This window comes from Pyrus communis, chromosome 17 (genome assembly GCF_041283825.1).
Source record: "Pyrus communis isolate YQ-2024b chromosome 17, ASM4128382v1, whole genome shotgun sequence".
NCBI classification, from domain to species: domain Eukaryota; kingdom Viridiplantae; phylum Streptophyta; class Magnoliopsida; order Rosales; family Rosaceae; genus Pyrus; species Pyrus communis.
Genome location: NC_142581.1, coordinates 15,792,214 through 15,816,925, shown reverse-complemented (window position 1 = coordinate 15,816,925; position 24,712 = coordinate 15,792,214). Strand labels below are relative to the sequence as shown.

At 37.8% G+C, this 24,712-nt stretch overlaps 1 protein-coding gene across 1 annotated transcript in view; it reads right to left on the bottom strand.

Moving 5' to 3' along the window:
* Window positions 1-13,661: 13,661 nt before the first annotated feature.
* LOC148689536 (uncharacterized) overlaps window positions 13,662-24,712 on the bottom strand; it is a 37,146-nt gene continuing 26,095 nt past the window's right edge. The window contains exon 3 of the mRNA XM_088688855.1: window positions 13,662-13,766. The gene's annotated coding sequence lies outside the window, so the exon portion shown is untranslated. The remainder of the gene's footprint in view (window positions 13,767-24,712) is intronic.

Here is a 24,712-nt window from a genome sequence, read left to right as displayed (position 1 = left end):
ACAAGGGTACGGATGGTCCTAATCTAGGCTAGGTGAGGATGATATGGGTTAACAAAGAACATGGGCTAAACAAGGCTCAACGGGGTTAAAACTTACAACATATACGAAATATGGGAAGTAAGGCTATTTGGCTATGGTGGCAACTACACAACTTATCTTGATATATGTTATGCAATTCAATGTCATGCTTTGAATGAAACGGATATAAGTTCTAGCATTTAGTTCTATCATGATACAATTGCATTCTAAGTAGCAACCAAGCAAGGATAATGAGATCATCCAACAACTTTAGAAAACAAAGAATCACAGAAAATAACTCTCCAAAGAAAGTAATGGCTCGAGTCTCACAGGGATGTAGCGTTATTATGAGTTTCTTCCTTCAAGCATGTTACAAAAACGAATTTTTCTTTTATGATTGCATGTGAAGTCATACATTATAACCATAACCAAGCATATACCAAGAGTAAATCAAACTTTCATCCATGTTTATAACTCTCTTTAACAGTCATGCAATTACAAACCAAATCCTTATCATTGTGTTGGAAGGTACCCTAAGACACAAACACACAAAAACGACTCAAAACACTCTTTTTAGGCTTTTCGAAACATGTTTTTCAAATTTTTATGTGATTTTCGGAGTTATAAAACAAAACATACTAAAACACTCTAAAACAACTTAAAAACACCTTAAAACAGCAAGGAACAACATTTGAAGTTATGGGTGATAAAATCCCACGAATTTGCATCAAAACACTTTAGTTACCCCCCCACACTTAAATCAAACATTGTCCTCAATGTTTTAAGCATAGATTCACACAAAACATAAGTAAACACACAAAAAGCAACTAAACATATTAAACATGGCATAATGTAATTAACAAAGAGAAGAGTTTAGGGACGCAAATCTGGTTATGGAGTGTAAATTTCCTCTTCTCCTTGGTGATTGCATTGAGGCTTTGATCTTTGTGATTCCACAGGCTTACTCTTGAACTGGTTTCTGCCCATCGTTGATTTTCCTTTGTGCTACTTCTTGAACTGGGCAGCAGGATGGTTCTTTTGGTTTCCCCCGAAGGTCTGAGCTTCCTCCTGTTATCTGTTTCTTTGTTCAATCTTTGCAGGAGTGGTCCCTTCTCTGGAAGTGTAACAACCGTTGAAGATGACTACTCGAGAGCAACGCTAGGTAAGCAATCAGGAATAGATTCCAGGCCGTTGGCTCCAGATCGGAAGACTGACTCCAAGTGCCGGCTGATTGCTTCTTTTACTTTGCCATGCAAGTAAGAACAAGGACAAAGAAAAAGACAGGGAAAGAGCATGATATGAGATACTTTTGCTTTTGACCTTGATGATATGAGATACCTTTGCTTTGAAGAAGCGGTGAATGAATCAGCACATGCTTCAATCCGCCGTTTCCTCCTGGGTCATATGTACTCCAGGCATCTGGTATCATCTTTGGGGAAGAAGAAAGAATTGAGTATTTTGAAAGGCTTTGCTGGGAGTGCGCCCTCAGAGGTGAGGGAGAGTTGGGCATTTTCTTCAGGTTTGCCTTGCCATAAAAGACGAAGGTCGACATATATAGAGATAATATCAAGTGGTGGTACTGTTCTTTTACCCTTGTCGACAAATGTCTCTTCGATTTCTGAACGACGCCTCTTCGATTTCTGAAAGACGCCTCTTCGATTTCTGAGCAGGCGCCCCTTCGATTTCTGAACGACGCCCCTTCGCTTTCTGAACGACACGTGGTAGTGCAGATGCGGCTCCTTTTGACAAAGCTGTACGCGTCTTCTGAAAAGCAGAGAAAGCGTCGCCGAACTTTGCGCTTGTCGGCTAAAGATGTGTAGATGCGATGATGGCCTCCACGTGTTTTCAGCTTTGTCAGAAATCTTTTGACAAAGTTGAACGCGTTTTCTGAAAAGCCGAGGGAGCGTTGCCTAAATTACGCCGAAAAATCCGGCTCTTTGAATCGGTGGACGCGTCGTCTTGGCTTTTTATAGAGCTATCAATCACCCCAACACACACACTCTGAAGATTTCCCATTCTTGAACATCGTCTCCGGCCCTTTGAAATTTTAACTCCATCCACCCCTTCTCTTTGAACACTTTTGAAAAAAATGGCAAACTCATCGAACCTTAGCTTAGATTTGAGTCTCAGCAGCGATCCGGTTGCGTCCCGTCAAGGTAATGTATGGCGCCCTTCTTTTTTATCTTCTAACGGTCCTCTTTCAGGTGAAGACTCTGTGATGCAGGACGCCACAACAGCTACAATAGTAGCTAAAAACCTCCTCACTCCGAAAGATAGTAGGCTGCTGTCAGGACGGTCCGATGAGTTGGCCGTTCAAGAGTCCCTCGCACTTAGTGTTCAGTGTGCGAGTTCTGTGTCCAACATGGGTCAACGCCTGCTTGCTCGGTCCCGCCAAGTGGAATCGTTGATGGCAGAGGTGGAAAGACTTAAGCAAGAGATCCAGCAGCTTAAGTACGAGAATAGAAGTTTGCATGTGCTTGCAAATAACTATTCATCGGGGATGAAGAGGAAGCTTGATGAGCTGCAAGAATCTGAGGGTCGAATTCACAGTGACCGTCAAAGGCTTGCGTCTTATCTCCAGAGGCACCTTTTTCCTGGGTCATCCAGCGCTTGGCCAAGTATTGAGGCCTGGAATGCTCTAGCTCCGATGCCTCCCGCTCCGATGGCTTCCGCTCCGATGCCTCCCGCTTCTATGCCTCCCGCTTCTATACCTTCCGCTTCTACGCCTCGTAGTGGGGCTTCACGCAAACAACCTTTGTGAAGCTCCACCTTTCTCCATGTTTAGTATCTTTCTATCTCTCTTTTTTTATTTTTTATTTTTTATTTTTTTTTTTATTTTTTATTTTTTTATTAACATAAATAAAATCAAACGGCATGGAATTGGTCCTTGAATGGAAGGTGATACTTGAAGTGAACCGGCAATGGTTTGAATTCTAGTGTAGGTGCCTGATTCATAAAAAACAGCAAGTTAGTATAAAATGTAAAGGAATTTGAGAAAAACTTACTTGTTTTGTCCGACAAGAACTCAATGACAAACACCACTCCTTTGAAAGTTTCAGGGATATTGGACTTGGCCAGATTGCAAGTGATGGTTATGACTTGTCCAATGTCATCAAATTTAACTTCTTTGGATTTTGTGGTTTCAAGAACGTCCTCTTTGATGAATTCATGACATTCCCTACTTGTCACCTTTGAAAGGGCTTCCAAGATGTCTTTTTCACCTTCTTCTTCCTTGGAAGTCATGAATCTGCAAGGAATAGGGATACTTGTTGGAACGGGGTTAAAAATAATGAAATTTGGAACAACCATACCTGTATTAGATGGCATAGGAGCAATAGGTGCGTCCGGTAAAGGTGCTTCCACCCTTTCCGTGGGTTGGGTGTATTCCTCTTCCTTGTGATTTGATTTTGATGGTTGAGGGTCCGTTCCAACCTCCTTGTCACTTCTCAACATGATAGCATTGGTGTTTTCAAATTCTCCCTTCTGATTTGCAATGGTTGAACTAGGGAGTTCGCCTTGGTCTCGAAACTGTCCTACGAACTCCGCGATCTGCCCAATTTGCTTATCCAAGTGGTCCAACCTTTGTGGTGGCTGCATAGGCGTTGAATAGAACTCCTCATATGGCTGCCAATATCCTTCTTGTTGAGCCTCATTGTCTTGATTTTGTGAGCCCTGCACGAAACAAATTAATTCATTAAGCTTTTGATTATAATCTATTGACGAACTTGAGTTTGGTTGGGCATATTGAATATGAGGTTGTGGTGGCTGCCAATATCCTCCTTGTTGAGCATTTTGAGGTTCCCACCACATAGAGTTTGAATGATCACTCCAATCCGAATTGTAAGTATTGGAAAACACGTTATTCCTTGATTGAAGATTAGATATATCAACTCTTTGCATTTGGGACCTTTCCATGAGCTGTGACAAAAGAGAAGCGTTATCAAGTGCCATGTTGTTCTTAACAAACAAAACACAAATAAAAACTAAATCTAAAAGACAATACAGAAACAAACAATCCAAGGGATTAGCAAATTTTCTAATCCCCGGCAACGGCGCCAAAATTTGATGCGTGATTTATACGCACACAAATTAAACCCTCTTTTTGTCAATTGTAGTATAAGTATAAGTAGGGATCGTTCTGGACCGGGGATTAGGAGGGATTGTTAATCACTTGGATTTGACTCAAAAACATAAAAACAAAGTTAAAAACGTTCACAAAGACTCAAAGGACTCAAAACAAGTTCAAAAGACTCAAAACTGCCTAAAAACACTAACTAGGCAGTTTCTGACCTTAACCCCAATGTTGGACGAATTTAGGATTATGGCTTGATTCAAACGTAAAATAACAATATAAAACACTATACTAGACTCAAAGAATGCAAAACTAAACTTTAAAACACTAAAACAAACCAAAAGACTCAAACATCACCCAAAACACTCAAAACAGCCTTAAAATCACTTTCTGGGCAGTTTTGAGCACTTTGGTGAATTTGGACGAATTTTGGAAAATAAATTGAATCAAAACACTTTAAAACATAAACTAAACAAAGTCTAAACATTAAAGAACAAGAAAGTAAAGGGGGGGGGGTTAGGTTTTGACGAATTTAAACTAAAAGAACAGATTGTAAGTAAAAGCAAAATGTAAATGTGAATGTGTGATAGAATTGAATGGAATGAAGGCTAGCTAAGGGGTTCATCTCCATACATGTTATACTTGCATAATAAAATGATTTCCAATTGCATTTCAATAAACTATGATACTCAACACCCCAAGTTAACCGTGATGCACTAATTAACCTTCAAATCTTCCTAACGTTATTGAATTGGATGATGCATGCGACAATTCAAAACATTCCCCACAAGTCCTCAACATGAATGCATAGAAGAGGTACAAGCAAGAATCATTACGCTCTATGAAAATTATAAGTGTTGACGAGGCATTCGTTACTATGGATTGCATGAAACTTATGCCAAGAATTCATTTAACGCGATTGTTTATAAGCAACCTCCACTACTTGTGAATATAAGTTCATAACGATTAGGTGAAACTCACTTATATTCTAGCGTCATATTCATGCATGAAAATTAAGTGTGCACTCTCAATGAACATACATAAATAAGTTATCAATCAAACAGTTAAACAAATTGAATCCACAACTTATGAAACGCAATTAGAAGTATTCAAATCAAAATGCAAGCATAAACATATATTCGAATCACCCCCTAACCAAGGGGGGTTTAGTTCCTCATGGTACAAAACAAAGAGAATCAAAGAAACGCCTAAACATTCCAACAACTCAAACTTGAATTGTATGAACGTTTAGGCCCTCTTATCATCCATTCCTCATTCGTACAAAACAAAGAGCATTGAAATTAAACATTGAAATCAAAGAAACACCTAAACATTCCACCAACTCAAACTTGAATTGTATGAACGTTTAGGCACTCTTCTCTTCCTCTTCGTTGTAGCACAAGGTCTAAGGATAGTTTGATGGTGTGAATGGTTTGGGGAGTGGTTGGAGTGGCTGCAATGGAGGAGAAAAGTGTTTTGGTGGCTGCTGCAAGGGTGTGGAGAGATTTTGACGAATTTCTGGAATATGGAAGAGTGTATGAATGAAATGTGTATGCAATGGATGCCTATTTATAGGTGAAATGGGGGGAACATGACAGCTAGGAGGGAATGTGGCTGCATGTTTGAATGATTAAAGGATGCATGTGGGTTGGAATTGCATGTGCAATGAATATGTGGCTGCATGTGCAAGGGGACAATCTGAAAATGCATGTGAAAGCATGTGTTGGCTGCAATGATGAAATGGATGGGAGTGCATGTGGCTTAATTAATTAAAGGGAGTGCATGTGCAATGTTTTAAAGGATGGAATGCATGTGAATATGATGGAAATCTGATGGGAGATGGAATGGGATGTTTTGCATGTGAATTAAAGAGTAAATGCATGTGAATTAAAGAGTGAATGCATGTGCAATGACAGCTAGGTTGAATATGCATGTGGAATGGCTGATTTATTTGAAGATGCATGTGCAATGAAGTGGAATGACAGCTAGGTTATGATGATGAATGCATGTGGCTGATTTAATTGAATAGGAAAGCATGTGGATTTAATGGTTTAAAGGGTGAATGCATGTGGATGCATGTGTTGATGAATGGGATTAGGAAAGGTTTAAATGTCCTAAAACTAAAGGGAACAAGGTTCCAACACTTTGGTCTTCAATTAGGTCTTCAATTTCGTCCAACACTTTGGCTCCAAGCATAAGCTATCCATCCTTAGTCCAAAAGTGCTCCAAAAGTCTCCAAAATGCATCTTTTTGCTCCTTTAGCCCTTTGGACCTACAAACACACGAAAATAGCTTAAAGTACTAAAATAACTAAAGAAACATAACGTAAATGCACGAGAACAAGCCATTTAAGTCGCATGAATATGCTCCTATCACCGTGGTTAGGAGCTCTTTGAGATGCTTGAATGACTTCTCGCATGCCTCGTTGAACTCAAAAGACACATCTTTTTGGAGGAGGCGGCATAGGGGTTGTGCAATCTTGGAAAAGTCCTTGATAAATCGTCTATAGAATCCTGCATGACCAAGAAAAGAACGAACCTCTCTAACCGAAGTAGGAGAGGGTAAGTAGCGTACAAGATCTACTTTAGACTTATCAACTTCAATTCCTTTTTCAGAGATTATATGACCCAAAACAATACCTTGTTTAACCATAAAGTGACATTTTTCCCAATTTAAAACAAGATTTGTTTCAACACAACGTTTCAAGATTAAAGTGAGATTATCCAAACAATGATCAAATGAATCACCAAAAACACTAAAGTCATCCATGAATATCTCAATAATCTTCTCAACATAATCAGAAAATATGCTTACCATACACCTTTGAAACGTGGCAGGAGCATTACACAAGCCAAATGGTATGCGTCGATATGCAAACGTTCCAAAGGGACAAGTAAAAGTGGTCTTTTCTTGATCATCTGGAGCAATGACAATTTGGTTATAACCGGAATAACCATCAAGAAAACAATAAAAGGAATGACCTGCTAACCTTTCCAACATTTGATCTAGGAACGGCAATGGGAAGTGGTCCTTCCTTGTGGTGGAATTTATCTTCCTATAATCAATGCATACCCGCCAACCGGTTTGAATTCTCATAGGCACAAGCTCATTCTCGGAATTCTCCACAACCGTTACCCCAGATTTCTTAGGCACACATTGGATAGGTGAAACCCAACGACTATCGGAGATAGGATAAATAACTCCACAATCTAGAAGTTTAATTATCTCCTTTTTCACAACTTCCATCATCGGAGGGTTAAGACGGCGTTGAGCCTCTCTAGTTGGTTTGGCCCCCTCCTCAAGAAATATGTGATGCATACAAGTTGTAGGGCTTATACCTTTAATATCGGCCAATGTCCAACCTAGGGCAGATTTGTACTCCTTCAATACACGAACTAATTTCTCCTCCTCTTGTGCCGTGAGGGAGGAAGAGATGATGGCAGGTAGTGTCTCGTTTTCCCCCAAGAAAATGTACTTCAAATGACTTGGTGATGCGAAATATATAAGCACACAAATTAAACCCTCTTTTCGACAATTGTAGTATAGATATAAGTAGGGATCGTTCTAGGCCGGGGATTAGGAGGGATTGCTAATCTAATGAAAATTGACTCAAAGATGTGAAAATATGTTTTAAAACACTTTAAATAGACTCACAAGACTCTTACTAACTTATATGACTCAAAACAAACTTTAAAGACTCAAAACAACCAAAAACAACCAAAAAGACTCAATTTAGACTCTATGACTTAATTTGGACGAAAATACCTTGGTTTTGACTCTAAAGACTCAAAAAGACTCTTTTGGACAGATTTGGAACAAATAAGAAAGGGGGTTTTGATTTTGGACGAATTTAAAAGAAAACAAGTGACTTAAAACTTGAAAACAGATTTTGGACGAAAATAAGAAAAACTAATGGATGATGGGATAGCCAAGGGATACTTCTCCACACATGATACTTTCTAACATAAATTGATTTCCAGTTGCTTTTCCAATAAACCATGAACCTCAACACCCCAGATTAACCGTGACATCACTAATTAACCCTCAGATTTCCCTTAAGTTAGTGGATTGGATGACATCATACGACAACCCAAAGCATTCTTCAAAAAGTCCCCTACATGACATCATAATAGAGATACGGTTAAAGATCATTACGTTCAATGGAAACCATAAGTATTGACAAAGCACTTGTAACTATGACATCATGATACGCATGCTAGGAATTTACTTAACATGATTGTGAAAACAACCTTAACTACTTATGAATATAAGTTTGTGACGATTATGTGAAACACCCTTATATTCTAGCCCCAAATTCAAGCATGCAAATTAAGTAGGCCTCCCTAATAAACATACAAGAATAAGTTATCCATCAAACGGTTAAGTAAATTGCATTCACAATTTATGAAATCACAAATGGAATTAATCAACTCATATTATAAATGTAATCATGGTTTCAAAGCATCCCTAGGCTAAAACGAGTTTATCCTCTCATGTTCATGACAAAACAAAGCAATATAGATTTAAACATTAACAATAAAGGATAGATTACACCTAGAAACGTCCAACACTCCAACTTGAATGTACAAACGCCCAAGGCTTGGTCTTCCTTCTCCTCCTCCTTGCTAGGTCACGGCACAAAGGTCTATGGTGAGTTTGTGGACGATTTTCTGGATTTTGGATGGTTTTAGGTATATATGGTGGTGCGGCAAGGGGTTATGGTGGTGTATGGAGGTTGGGATGGATGTATGGAAGTAGGGGAATCATGGATGGGTGGTTGCAAGGTCACGGCAAGGGTTGATTTCTGAAGGGATGTATGAATGTTGTGTGAAGGGATGGTGGTCATTAAATGGCACGGCAAGGCTGTTTATATAGGCTATAGTTTGGCACACTTAGTGTAGGAAAAGGATTGCCTAATCCTATTGAAAAAGGGGTATCTTAAGGCAGAAACCAAAGGGGATTGGAAATAGGGAATTCGGCTAGGATTTAGGGATTCTAGAAGGTTTTTGGTGCGGCACATGTATAGGGCTGAGATAAGGTTTCTAGAAGGGAAGGTTTAGGGCAGATTCCTAAACCTAAAGGGCCAAGGATACATGATATTTGTGTAGGAAAAGGATTGTAATTCCTAAACCTACAAGGAATGGAGTTCTTGCGGCAATTTAGTGGATAAGGCTTCTAGAAACTGAATTATGTGCTTAAATGTGTAATTGATTCTCCCTAAGTAGCTAGGTTTAGGTCCCAATCTGATTTGGATAGGAGAGAAAAGGATAATGTTAGAGATAGGATAGGATAAGGTTTCTAGGATAGGATAAGATAAGGTTTGGATAAGGTTCCTTGTTTCTTGCTTCTTCCTTATCTTCATTGGAATAGAACTTCTTCCACCAGATTTGTAGCCTTTCCTAGCTCTTCTAGTCTTCAATTTCGTCCATCCTCTTTGCTCCATGATTAAGCTATCCAATCCATGCCCAAAAATGCTCCAAATAGCCTCAAAATGCACTTTATTGCTCCCTTTGCCATTAGAACCTAAAAACACACGAAAATACTTTAAAAGACTAAAACAACTATGAATTAATAACATAAATGCATGAAAACAAGCTAAGTATGTCGCCTAAATATGCTCCTATCAAATTCCCCCACACTTAGCTTTTGCTAGTCCTCGAGCAAAACGAAATAAATAAAACAAACTAAACACAATCTAAGCCTTCCAACATGTACCTCAGGGATTTCCAACGAACATGACACATTAGAGAACATCATTCCCACGGTTTTTAGCTTTCTTTATACTTCAACCAACACTTAATCATAGTTACTACTTACTAGTGCACATATAATGAATTAAAACAATGTTTTGAATGTAGTAACATGCCTTAGAGAATTCCCTCAATTCCTCACTAGAATGCACTCTGTTTTCACACAGATTTTCTAACTTCACACCCTACACTAGTTATATGTGAGAAGATTGATGTAAATATGAAGACTAACACTCACATATGTTATATCAAAGAAAGCATTTTCTAGATTTATGACAATGACATGAATATGATCTCATGAATGGAATGCTACTACTTAGAACGAGAACCAGTGATTCCATATGCTCATACCAAATTCAAACTCCACATATTGAACACATAACATCAAGATAGAAGTTGAGGGTTGTAACGAGGCTAAGGTATTGGCTAACAAAGAAAGGTAAGGATAAACAAACGTTTTTAAAGCAATAGTAAGCAAAGTAATGAAATTGACACTTAAACTCACTTCTAATGGCAAAAAACTAACTTTTAAACACAAGGGAAGATTCATGCAACATTTAGGGTCAAATTCACTTTTTTGGACCCTTCCTTCAACAACCAACACTTGTGAGTTCATTCTCACTTATTTTTCAACTCCTTTTCTTTCTTTTGAACACTTTTCTATTTTCTTTTGATTTTTCTACGAATTTCTCTTCTTTCCTTCTCTTTTTCTCTTTTTTTTTTTTTTTTTTTTTTTCTTTTTTCTTTTTCGTGCTCATCTTCCCCCACACTTGTTTTCTGCCATGAATTGACTAAAGGAGTTCACTCTAAGTCGTGCTTTACTATCTGATGCGAAATATATAAGCACACAAATTAAACCCTCTTTTCGACAATTGTAGTATAGATATAAGTAGGGATCGTTCTAGGCCGGGGATTAGGAGGGATTGCTAATCTAATGAAAATTGACTCAAAGATGTGAAAATATGTTTTAAAACACTTTAAATAGACTCACAAGACTCTTACTAACTTATATGACTCAAAACAAACTTTAAAGACTCAAAACAACCAAAAACAACCAAAAAGACTCAATTTAGACTCTATGACTTAATTTGGACGAAAATACACTTGGTTTTGACTCTAAAGACTCAAAAAGACTCTTTTGGACAGATTTGGAACAAATAAGAAAGGGGGTTTTGATTTTGGACGAATTTAAAAGAAAACAAGTGACTTAAAACTTTAAAACAGATTTTGGACGAAAATAAGAAAAACTAATGGATGATGGGATAGCCAAGGGATACTTCTCCACACATGATACTTTCTAACATAAATTGATTTCCAGTTGCTTTTCCAATAAACCATGAACCTCAACACCCCAGATTAACCGTGACATCACTAATTAACCCTCAGATTTCCCTTAAGTTAGTGGATTGGATGACATCATACGACAACCCAAAGCATTCTTCAAAAAGTCCCCTACATGACATCATAATAGAGATACGGTTAAAGATCATTACGTTCAATGGAAACCATAAGTATTGACAAAGCACTTGTAACTATGACATCATGATACGCATGCTAGGAATTTACTTAACATGATTGTGAAAACAACCTTAACTACTTGTGAATATAAGTTTGTGACGATTATGTGAAACACCCTTATATTCTAGCCCCAAATTCAAGCATGCAAATTAAGTAGGCCTCCCTAATAAACATACAAGAATAAGTTATCCATCAAACGGTTAAGTAAATTGCATTCACAATTTATGAAATCACAACTGGAATTAATCAAATCATATTATAATTCTAATCATGGTTTCAAAGCATCCCTAGGCCAAAACGAGTTTAGCCTCTCATGTTCATGACAAAACAAAGCAATATAGATTTAAACATTGAAAATAAAAGATAGATTACACCTAGACACGTCCAACACTCCAACTTGAATGTACAAACGCCCAAGGCTTGGTCTTCCTTCTCCTCCTCCTTGCTAGGTCACGGCACAAGGGTCTATGGTGAGTTTGTGGACGATTTTATGGATTTTGGATGGTTTTAGGTAGGTGGGGTGGTGCGGCAAGGGTTGATGGTGGTGTGTGGATGTTGGGATGGAGGTGTGGAAGTAGGGGAATGGTGTAAAGTGGTTGTAAGGTCACGGCAAAGGGTGGATTTCTGAATGAATGTATGAATGTTGTGTGAAGGGGTGGTCATCATTAAATGGCACGGCAAGGCTGTTTATATAGGCTATAGTTTGGCACACTTAGTGTAGGAAAAGGATTGCCTAATCCTATTGAAAAAGGGGTATCTTAAGGCAGAAACCAAAGGGGATTGGAAATAGGGAATTCGGCTAGGATTTAGGGATTCTAGAAGGTTTTTGGTGCGGCACATGTATAGGGCTGAGATAAGGCTTCTAGAAGGGAAGGTTTAGGGCAGATTCCTAAACCTAAAGGGCCAAGGATACATGATATTTGTGTAGGAAAAGGATTGTAATTCCTAAACCTACAAGGAATGGAGTTCTTGCGGCAATTTAGTGGATAAGGCTTCTAGAAACTGAATTATGTGCTTAAATGTGTAATTGATTCTCCCTAAGTAGCTAGGTTTAGGTCCCAATCTGATTTGGATAGGAGAGAAAAGGATAATGTTAGAGATAGGATAGGATAAGGTTTCTAGGATAGGATAAGATAAGGTTTGGATAAGGTGGGATAAGGTTGGATAAGGTTCCTTGTTTCTTGCTTCTTCCTTATCTTCATTGGAGTAGAACTTCTTCCACCAGATTTGTAGCCTTTCCTAGCTCTTCTAGTCTTCAATTTCGTCCATCCTCTTTGCTCCATTGTTAAGCTATCCAATCCATGCCCAAAAATGCTCCAAATAGCCTCAAAATGCACTTTCTTGCTCCTTTTGCCATTATGACCTAAAAACACACGAAAATACTTTAAAAGACTGAAATACATAGTAATTAACTCACTAAGTGTAAGGAAACAACACAACTAAGTAGCATAAATATGCTCCTATCAAATTCCCCCACACTTAGCTTTTGCTAGTCCTCAAGCAAAACGAAATAAATCAAAAACAAAACAAAACACATTCTAAACCTTCCAACATGTATCTCAGGGATTCCCAACGAACATGACACATTAGAGAACATCATCCCCACGGTTTTTAGCTTTCTTTATACTTCAACAAACACTTAATCATAGTTACTACCTATTAGTTCACATATAATCAATTAAAACAATGTTTCGAATGTAGTAACATGCCTTAGAGAATTCCCTCAATTCCTCACTAGAATGCACTCTATTTTCACACAGATTTTCTAACTTCACACCCTACACTAGTTATATGTGAGAAGATTGATGTAAATATGAAGACTAATACTCACATATGTTATATCAAAGAAAGCATTTTCTGGATTTACGACAATGACATGAATATGATCTCATGAATGGAATGCTACTACTTAGAACGAGAACCAGTGATTCCATATGCTCATACCAAATTCAAACTCCACATATTGAACACATAACATCAAGATAGAAGTTGAGGGTTGTAACGAGGCTAAGGTATTGGCTAACAAAGAAAGGTAAGGATAAACAAACGTTCTTAAAGCAATAGTAAGCAAAGTAATGAAATTGACACTTAAACTCACTTCTAATGGCAAAAAAACTAACTTTTAAACACAAGGGAAGATTCATGCAACATTTAGGGTCAAATTCACTCTTTTGGACCCTTCCTTCAACAACCAACACTTGTGAGTTCATTCTCACTTATTTTTCAACTCCTTTTCTTTCTTTTGAACACTTTTCTATTTTCTTTTGATTTTTCTACGAATTTCTCTTCTTTCCTTCTCTTTTTTTCTTTTTTTTTTTTCTTTTTTTTTTTCCGTGCCCTATCATCTTCCCCCACACTTGTTTTCTGCCATGAATTGACTAAAGGAGTTCACTCTAAGTCGTGCTTCACTATCCTTTAAAAACCAAGGTATGGAAAGTCCTATTCTAGGCTAGGTGAGGATAATGTGGCTAACAACGAAAATAGGTTTTGAAAAGGCTCAAGAGGGTTAATCCTACAATACATATGAAAAGGGATAGGCTTTTTGGCTCTGGCTTGACTAACAACTTCATCTTATTGTATGTTATGCAATCATTATCATGCTTTGAATGAAATGGGCATGAGTTCTAGTATTTGGAACTATAATGAAATGCATTCTAAATAGCAACCAAGCAAAGAATGATGAGATCATGCAACGACTTTAGAAAACAAGAAATCATAGATTATACTCTCCAAAGAACGTTATAGGCTCAAGTCTCTCAAGGATGTAGCGTTAGTTTGAGTTTCTTCCTTCAAGCATGTTACAAAAACTGATTTTATCTTTGTAATTACATGTGAATTCATAAATTATAACCATAACCAAGCATAAACCAAAGCATAAATCATCTTCCAGCCATGTTTACAACATTCTTTAATAGTCATGCAATTAAAAACCAAATCCTCATCATTGTGTTGGAAGGTGACCTAAGACACAAACAAACACACAAAAACAACTTAAAAACAACTCTTTTTGGGTTTTTCAAAACTATTTTGTAATTTTTTTGTAAATTTTCGGATTTTCTGACCAAAAGACATAAAAACACTTCAAAACACTCTAAAAACACTTAAAAACAGTGTGAAACAACTTTAGAAATGATGGGTGATAAAATCCCACGAATTTGCATGAAAAACACTTTGTTTACCCCCCCACACTTAAATCAAACATTGTCCTCAATGTTTCACACAAAGACTCACATCCAAACAAACAATATAAACGAACTAACATGACAAAATAAAAATAATAAAGAGATAGAGATTGAGGAACGCAAATCTGATTTTGTAGCTTGAATTGGTGAATTGCCCACATCCTCTCTCGTTGAATGCATGGGTTGCCTCCCAAGAAGCGCTTGCTTTAACGTCGTGCAGCCGGACGAACCGTCTTCTTATCCTCATTTGGAGCCCACGGCATGGAGTGGGATATCCTCCACAACTTGCCCTTCAACATTTGCATAATAGGGCTTCAAACGATGCCCGTTCACCTTGAATTCTTGGCCATTCCTCAAGCTTTGGATTTGAACTGCGCCATGTGAAAAAACATTAGTAACAACAAAAGGTCCAATCCATTTAGAACGTAACTTACCAGGGAATAAACGAAGGCGGGAATTAAAAAGTAAAACTTTTTGCCCTATGGAGAATGTTTTGCTTCGGATCATCTTGTCATGAAAAGCTTTGGTCTTTTCCTTGTAAATGCACGCATTCTCATATGCTTCACGCCTAAGTTCCTCAAGTTCATTCAATTGCAACTGATAGGAGCATATTCATGCGACTTAAATGGCTTGTTCTCGTACATTTACGTTATGTTTCTTTAGTTATTTTAGTTCTTTATGCTTCTTTTGTGTGTTTTCAGGTTCTAAGGGCTTAGGGAGCAAGAAAGTGCATTTTGAGGCCATTTGGAGCATTTTTGGGCATGGATTGGATAGCTTATCCATGGAGCCAAGAGGATGGACGAATTTGAAGGCCTTGTATGCACTTGAAGACACAAAACAATGGCTCTAGCCCAATCAAACACATTATGCCATACAAACCAACCTATTTTAGGCCCATTCTATGTACTTAAACCCTAGCCCTTTAAACTAATTCATTTATCACTTATCAAACCATTCACTTATCACTCACCACATATCATTCACTTATCACTTAACATATCATTCATTTATTTCACTTCCATACTCCTCTTAATTCCACATGCATTCTCACACATGCACATCATTCACTCACATTTCCACCATTCATTCTTTATTCCTTTCCAAACATCTCACATGCATTTCCACCTTCCTACTTCATCATTTCACCACATTCTCCCTCTTTAACTCACATGCATTCATCATAATTCACAACACAAAACAACTTCATTGCCGTGGGTTCCCATTTCCTTTCCAAACATCTCACATGCATTTCTTCATTATTTCCTAACCCTACATGCATTATTTATTGCATCTTCACATGCATTCACACACACTTTACACATTCAAACCGTGAGCTCCCATTCCTATATGCCATTTTCAGATTTCCACCCACTAACCTAGTCATCAACACATGCACTTCCACCTTTCATCCACAATGATTCATGATTCATTCACTTTGCATCCTTTAATTCAATCACATACTTTTCCATCATTAATTAGCCACTTGCATCTTAAACAAACAACCATATGTTCCCTCCACTACTCCTATAAATACCCTTGCATTCATTCATTCAAGATCATCTCATTCACAACACAACACACCACAAACACTTCCATTCCTTCTCTTTGCCGTGAGTCCCCTTAGAATCCAAAACCATCTTTCCATTTCCACCACTTCCCAACCCTCCAAACCACTCCTCTACCATTTCCATAATCCCCCAAACCTTGATGCGAGATTTATACGCACACAAATTAAACCCTCTTTTTGACAATTGTAGTATAAGTATAAGTAGGGATCGTTCTGGACCGGGGATTAGGAGGGATTGTTAATCACTTGGATTTGACTTAAAAACGTAAAAACATAATATAAAACACTAAACTAGACTCAAAGAATGTAAAACTAAACTTTAAAACACTAAAACAAATCAAAAGACTCAAAATGCTTTTAAAAACACAAACTAAAATGCTATACTAAACTCGAAGAATTCAAAACTAAAAATAAGAAAGATTAAGACTAAGACTTAAACGAAATATGGGGGGATTGATTTTGGACGAATTTAAACTAAAATGGATAGATTCTAAAGAAAACAAATTGTAAATATGAAATTGACGGAAATGAATGGATGGTATGGCTAGCTAAGGGGTTCTTCTCCACACATGTTACACTTGCATAATAAAAAGATTTCCAATTGCATTTCAATAAATTATGAAACTCATCACCCCGGGTTAATTAGGTCCGCTTAAATTAACCGTCAAGTTTTCCTTAAGTTAATGAATTGGATGATTGCATACGACAACCCAAAGCATTCCCCACAAGTTCCCTACATGAATTGCATAATAGAGATACAAGCAAGAATCATTAAGTTCTTTGAAAACTATAAGTGTTGACGAGGCATTCGTTACTATGGAATACGCATGAAACTTATGCCAAGAATTCGTTTAACGCGATTGTTTATAAGCAACCTCCACTACTTGTGAATATAAGTTCATAACGATTAGGTGAAACTCACTTATATTCTAGCGTCATATTCATGAATGAAAATTAAGCGTGCACTCTCAATAAACATACATAAATAGGTTATCAATCAAATAGTTAAACAAATTGAATTCACAACTTATGAAACGCAATTAGAAGTAATCAAATCAAAATGCAAGCATAAACATTTATTTCGAATTACCCCCTAGCTAAAGGGGGATTAGTTCTTCATAACATTGAAATCAAAGAAACACCTAAACATTCCAACAACTCAAACTTGAATTGTATGAACGTTTAGGCACTCTTCTCTTCCATTCCTTATACGTACAAAACAAAGAGAATTAAAATGAAACATTGAAATCAAAGAATCACCTAAACATTCCAACAACTCAAACTTGAATTGTATGAACGTTTAGGTCCTCTTCTCTTCCTCGTTGTTGTAGCATAAGGTCTAAGGATAGTTGGTTTGGGGGAATGGAAGTGTGGAATGGAGTGAGGAGTGATGGAAATGGAAAGATGGTTGGTGTTTGGATTAGTAGGGAGGGGGGACTCACGGCTAAGGAAAGAATGGAAGTGTTTGAGGGGTGTTGTGTTGTGAATGAGATGTTCTTGAATGAATGAATGCAAGGGTATTTATAGGAGTAGTGGAGGGAACATATGGTTGTTTGTTTAAGATGCAAGTGGCTAATTAATGATGGAAAAGTATGTGATTTAAAGGATGCAAAGTGAATGAATCATGAATCATTGTGGATGAAAGGTGGAAGTGCATGTGTTGATGACTAGGTTAGTGGGTGGAAATCTGAAAATGGCATATAGGAAATAATGAAGATGCAATAAATAATGCATGTAAAGTGTGTGTGAATGCATGTGAAGATGCAATAAATAATGCATGTAGGGTTAGGAAATAATGAAGAAATGCATGTGAGATGTTTGGAAAGGAAATGGGAACCCACAACAATGAAGTTGTTTTGTGTTGTGAATTATGATGAATGCATGTGAGTTAAAGAGGGAGAATGTGGTGAAATGATGAAGTAGGAAGGTGGAAATGCATGTGAGATGTTTGGAAAGGAATAAAGAATGAATGGTGGAAATGTGAGTGAATGATGTGCATGTGTGAGAATGCATGTGGAATTAAGAGGAGTATGGAAGTGAAATAAATGAATGATATGTTAAGTGATAAGTGAATGATATGTGGTGAGTGATAAGTGAATGGTTTGATAAGTGATAAATGAATTAGTTTAAAGGGCTAGGGTTTAAGTACATAGAATGGGCCTAAAATAGGTTGGTTTGTATGGCATAATGTGTTTGATTGGGCTAGAGCCATTGTTTTGTGTCTTCAAGTGCATACAAGGCCTTCAAATTCGTCCATCCTCTTGGCTCCATGGATAAGCTATCCAATCCATGCCCAAAAATGCTCCAAATGGCCTCAAAATGCACTTTCTTGCTCCCTAGGCCCTTAGAACCTGAAAACACACAAAAGAAGCATAAAGGACTAAAATAACGAGAGAAACATAACGTAAATGCACGAGAACAAGCCATTTAAGTCGCATGAATATGCTCCTATCAAATACCCCCACACTTAGCTTTTGCTAGTCCTCGAGCAAAACAGAATAAAAACAAATAAACAAAACGACACTAAACACGTAAAACACAACCTAAACCTTCCAACAACCGTCTTAGGGATTTCCAATGCACATGACAAGTTAAAAATCATCATTCTCACAGATTTTAGTCATCTTCACACTTAAGTACATTCTTAATCATAGTCACCATATACTAGTTCACAATTAAACATTTAAAACACATTTCGAATGCAGTAACATGCCTTAGAGAAATTGCTCAAATCCTTACAAGATATGCACTCGTTTTTCACACAGATTTTCTGACTACACACCCTACACTAGTTATATGTGAGAAGATTGATGTAAACATGTAGACGAACACTCACATATGTTATAACAAGGAAAGCATTTTCTGGATTTACGATAATGACATGAATATGATCTCATGAATGGAATGCTACTACTTAGAATGAGAACCAGTGATTCCATAAGCTCATATCAATTTCAAACTCCACATTATTGAACACATAACGATCAAGATAGAAGTCAAAGGGGTGTAACGGGGCTAAAGGTGTTGGCTAACAATGAAAGGTGAAGGATAAACAAACATTCTTAAAGCAATAGTGAGCAAAGTATTGATTTAGGCACTTAGAATTCCCTTAAGAACGCAGAAGTCAACTTTGAACACCCAAGGGAAAGTCACACAAAACTTAGGGCCATATTCAACTTTTTTGGACCCTTTCTTCAACCATCAACGCTCGTGAGTTCATTCTTACTTATTTTCACTCCCTTTTTTTTTTTTTTTTTTTCTTTTTCTTTTTTTTTTATTTTTTTTTTTTTTTTTTCTTTTTTATCTCAAAACATACATATAAACGTAAGAACAAACTTTTACTCCCCCACACTCATTTTCTTGCATAATGTACTCAAAAGGAATTCATTTTAGTCATGCTCACTATCAATTAAGAACAAGGGTGTGGACTGTCCTACACTAGGCTAGGTGAGGATAATGTGGGTAAACAAAGAATAAAGGCTAAACAAGGCTCAACGGGGGTAAAACTTACAACATATACGAAATATGGGAAGTAAGGCTATTTGGCTATGGTGACAACTACACAACTTCATCTTGATATATGTTATGCAATTCAATGTCATGCTTTGAATGAAACGGATATAAGTTCTAGCATTTAGTTCTATCATGATACAATTGCATTCTAAGTAGCAGCCAAGCAAGGAATAATGAGATCATGCAACAACTTTTAGAAAACAAAGAATCACAGAAAATAACTCTCCAAAGAAGGTAATGGCTCGAGTCTCACAGGGTTGTAGCGTTTGTTTGAGTTCCTTCCTTCAAGCATGTTACAAAAACGAATTTTTCTTTTATGATTGCATGTGAAGTCATACATTATAATCATAACTAAGCATAAACCAAGAGTAAATCAAACTTTTCTCTATGTTTATAACTCTTTTTAACAGTCATGCAATTACAAACCAAATCCTTATCATTGTGTTGGAAGGTACCCTAAGACACAAACTCACAAAAACGACTCAAAACACTCTTTTTAGGCTTTTCAAAATAATTTTTCAAATTTTTATGTGCTTTTCGGAGTTATAAAAACAAAACATACTAAAACACTCTAAAACAACTTAAAAACACCTTAAAACAGCAAGGAACAACATTTGATGTTATGGGTGATAAAATCCCACGAATTTGCATTAACAACATTAGTTACCCCCCCACACTTAAATCAAACATTGTCCTCAATGTTTTAAGCATAGATTCACACAAAACATAAGTAAACACACAAACAACAACTAAACATACTAAACATGGCAGAATGTAATTAACAAAGAGAAGAGTTTAGGGACGCAAATCTGGTTATAGAGTGTAAATTCCATCTTCTCCTTGGTAATTGCATTGAGGCTTTTGATCTTTGTGATTCCACAGGCTTACTCTTGAACTGGTTTCTGCCCATCGTTGATTTTCCTTTGTGCTACTTCTTGAACTGGGCAGCATGATGGTTCTTTTGGTCTTCCCCGAAGGTCTGAGCTTACCCCTTTGGTCTGTTTCTTTGTTCAATCTTTCCAATTCGTATTGAAAAGGGTTGGAGGAAAACTCAGCCTATGTTTGTCTCCACATGCTTCAATGTATCATTTTCACTTGCCTTACTCGCTCCCCTTTGCAGAAGTGGTCCCTTCTCCGGAAGTGTATCAACCGTTGAAGATGACTACTCGAGAGCAACGCTAGGTAAGCAATCAGGAATAGATCCCAGGCAGTTGGCTCCAGATCGGAAGATTGACTCCAAGTGCCGGCTGATTGCTTCTTTTACTTTGCCATGCGAGTAAGAACAAGGACAAAGAAAAAGACAGGGAAAGAGCATGATATGAGATACTTTTGCTTTTGACCTTGATGATATGAGATACCTTTGCTTTTGAAGAAGCGGTGAATGAATCAGCACATGTATTTGTTGTGCTGCTTCCTCCTGGGTCATCTGTACTCCAGGTATCTGGTATCATCTTTGGGGAAGAAGAAAATTTTGAGTATTTCAAAAGGCTTTGCTGGGAGTGCGCCCTCAGAGGTGAGGGAGAGTTGGTGGGCATTTTCTTCAAGTCTGCCTTGCCATAAGAGACGAAGGTCGACATATATAGAGATAATATCAAGTGGTGGTACTTTTTACCCTTGTCGACAAACGTTTTGATCCCGCAACTCCGGCTTTTTGAAATAGTGGTGCCTCTTCGATCTTTGAATTCGGCTCTTCGATTTCTGAGCAGGCGCCCCTTCGATTTCTGAACGACGCCCCTTCGCTTTCTGAACGACACGTGGTAGTGCAGATGCGGCTCCTTTTGACAAAGCTGCACGCGTTTTCTGAAAAGCAGAGAAAGCGTCGCCGAACTTTGCGCTTGTCGGCTAAAGACGTGTAGTTGCGATGATGGCCTCCACGTGTTTTCAGCTTTGTCAGAAATCTTTTGACAAAGTTGAACGCGTTTTCTGAAAAGCCGAGGGAGCGTCGCCTAACTTACGCCAGAAAATCCGGTTCTTTGAATCAGTGGACGCGTCGCCTTGGCATTTTATAGAGCTATCGATCACCGCCAACATACACACTCTGAAGATTTCCCATTCCTGAAACTCGACTCCGGCCCTTTGTGAAATTTTTAACTCCATCCACCCCTTCTCTTTGAACACTTTTGAAAAAAATGGCAAACTCATCAAACCTTAGCTTAGATTTGAGTCTTAGCAGCGATCCGGTTGCGCCCCGTCAAGGTAATGTATGGCGCCCTTCTTTTTTATCTTCTAACGGTCCTCTTTCAGGTGAAGACTCTGTGATGCAGGACGCCACAACAGCTACAATAGTAGCTAAAAACCTCATCACTCCAAAAGATAGTAGGCTGCTGTCAGGACGGTCCGATGAGTTGGCCGTTCAAGAGTCTCTCGCACTTAGTGTTCAGTGTGCGAGCTCTGTGTCCAACATGGGCCTACGCCTGCTTGCCCGCTCCCGTCAGGTGGAATCGTTGATGGCAGAGGTCGAAAGACTTAAGCAAGAGATCCAGCAGCTTAAGTACGAGAATAGAAGTTTGCATGTGCTTGCAAATAACTATTCGTCGGGGATGAAGAGGAAGCTTGATGAGCTGCAAGAATCTGAGGGTCGAATTCACAGTGACCGTCAAAGGCTTGCGTCTTATCTCCAGAGGCACCTTTTTCCTGGGTCATCCAGCGCTTGGCCAAGTATTGAGGCTTGGAATGCTCTAGCTCCGATGCCTCCCGCTCCGATGCCTTCCGCTTCGATGCCTCCCGCTTCTATGCCTCCCGCTTCTGCGCCTTCCGCTTTTGCGCCTCGTAGTGGGACTTCACGCAAACAACCTTTGTGAAGCTCCACCTTTCTCCATGTTTAGTATCTTTCTTTTTTTCTTTTCTTTTTTTTTTATTTTTATTTTTTTTTTATTAACATAAATAAAATCAAACGGCATAGAATTGGTCCTTGAATGGAAGGTGATAATTGAAGTGAACCGGCATTGGTTTGAATTCTAGTGTAGGTGCCTGATTCAAAAAAAATAGCAAGTTAGTATAAAATCTAATGGAATTTGGAAAAAAATACTTACTTGTTTTGTCCGACAAGAACTCAATGACAAATACCACTCCTTTGAAAGTTTCAGGGATATTGGACTTGGCCAGATTGCAAGTGATGGTTATTACTTGTCCAATGTCATCAAATTTAACTTCTTTGGATTTTGTGGTTTCAAGAACGTCCTCTTTGATGGATTCATGACATTCCCTACTTGTCACCTTTGGAAGGGCTTCCAAGATGTCTTTTTCACCTTCTTCTTCCTTGGAAGTCATGAATCTGCAAGGAATAGGGTTAAAAATAATGAAATTTGGAACAACCATACCTGTATTAGATGGCATAGGAGCCTCCGGTAAAGGTGTTTCCACCCTTTCCGTGGGTTGGGTGTATTCCTCTTCCTTGTGATTTGATTTTGATGGTTGAGGGTCCGTTCCAACCTCCTTGTCACTTCTCAACATGATTTCCTTGGCAGTTTCAAATTCTCCCTTCTGATTTGCAATGGTTGAACTAGGGAGTTCGCCTTGGTCGCAAAATTGTCCTTCGAACTCCGCTATCTGCCCAATTTGCTTTTCCAGAGTAGTAAGTAATTGAAAAATCGTATCATTATCATTTGAATTACCTACATTCCTTTGGGCAGGTTGTGGTGGCTGCATAGGCGTTGAATAGAACTCCTCATACGGCTGCCAATATCCTTCTTGTTGAGCCTCATTGTCTTGATTTTGTAAGCCCTGCACCAAACAAATTAATTCATCAAGCTTTTGGTTATAATTTATTGACGAACTTAAATTTGGTTGGGCATATTGAATATGAGGTTGTGGTGGCTGCCAATATCCTCCTTGTTGAGCATTTTGAGGTTCCCACCACATAGAGTTTGAATGATCACTCCAATCCGAATTGTAAGTATTGGAAAACACGTTATTCCTTGATTGAAGATTAAATATATCAACTCTTTGCATTTGGGACCTTTCCATGAGTTGTGACAAAAGAGAAGCATTATCAAGTGCCATCTTGTTCTTAACAAACAAAACACAAATAAAAAAAAAACTAAATCTAAAAGACAATACAGAAACAAACAATCCAAGGGATTAGCAAATTTTCTAATCCCCGGCAACGGCGCCAAAATTTGATGCGAGATTTATACGCACACAAATTAAACCCTCTTTTTGACAATTGTAGTATAAGTATAAGTAGGGATCGTTCTGGACCGGGGATTAGGAGGGATTGTTAATCACTTGGATTTGACTTAAAAACGTAAAAACATAATATAAAACACTAAACTAGACTCAAAGAATGTAAAACTAAACTTTAAAACACTAAAACAAATCAAAAGACTCAAAATGCTTTTAAAAACACAAACTAAAATGCTATACTAAACTCGAAGAATTCAAAACTAAAAATAAGAAAGATTAAGACTAAGACTTAAACGAAATATGGGGGGATTGATTTTGGACGAATTTAAACTAAAATGGATAGATTGTAAAGAAAACAAATTGTAAATATGAAATTGACGGAAATGAATGGATGGTATGGCTAGCTAAGGGGTTCTTCTCCACACATGTTACACTTGCATAATAAAAAGATTTCCAATTGCATTTCAATAAATTATGAAACTCATCACCCCGGGTTAATTAGGTCCGCTTAAATTAACCGTCAAGTTTTCCTTAAGTTAATGAATTGGATGATTGCATACGACAACCCAAAGCATTCCCCACAAGTTCCCTACATGAATTGCATAATAGAGATACAAGCAAGAATCATTAAGTTCTTTGAAAACTATAAGTGTTGACGAGGCATTCGTTACTATGGAATACGCATGAAACTTATGCCAAGAATTCGTTTAACGCGATTGTTTATAAGCAACCTCCACTACTTGTGAATATAAGTTCATAACGATTAGGTGAAACTCACTTATATTCTAGCGTCATATTCATGAATGAAAATTAAGCGTGCACTCTCAATAAACATACATAAATAGGTTATCAATCAAATAGTTAAACAAATTGAATTCACAACTTATGAAACGCAATTAGAAGTAATCAAATCAAAATGCAAGCATAAACATTTATTTCGAATTACCCCCTAGCTAAAGGGGGATTA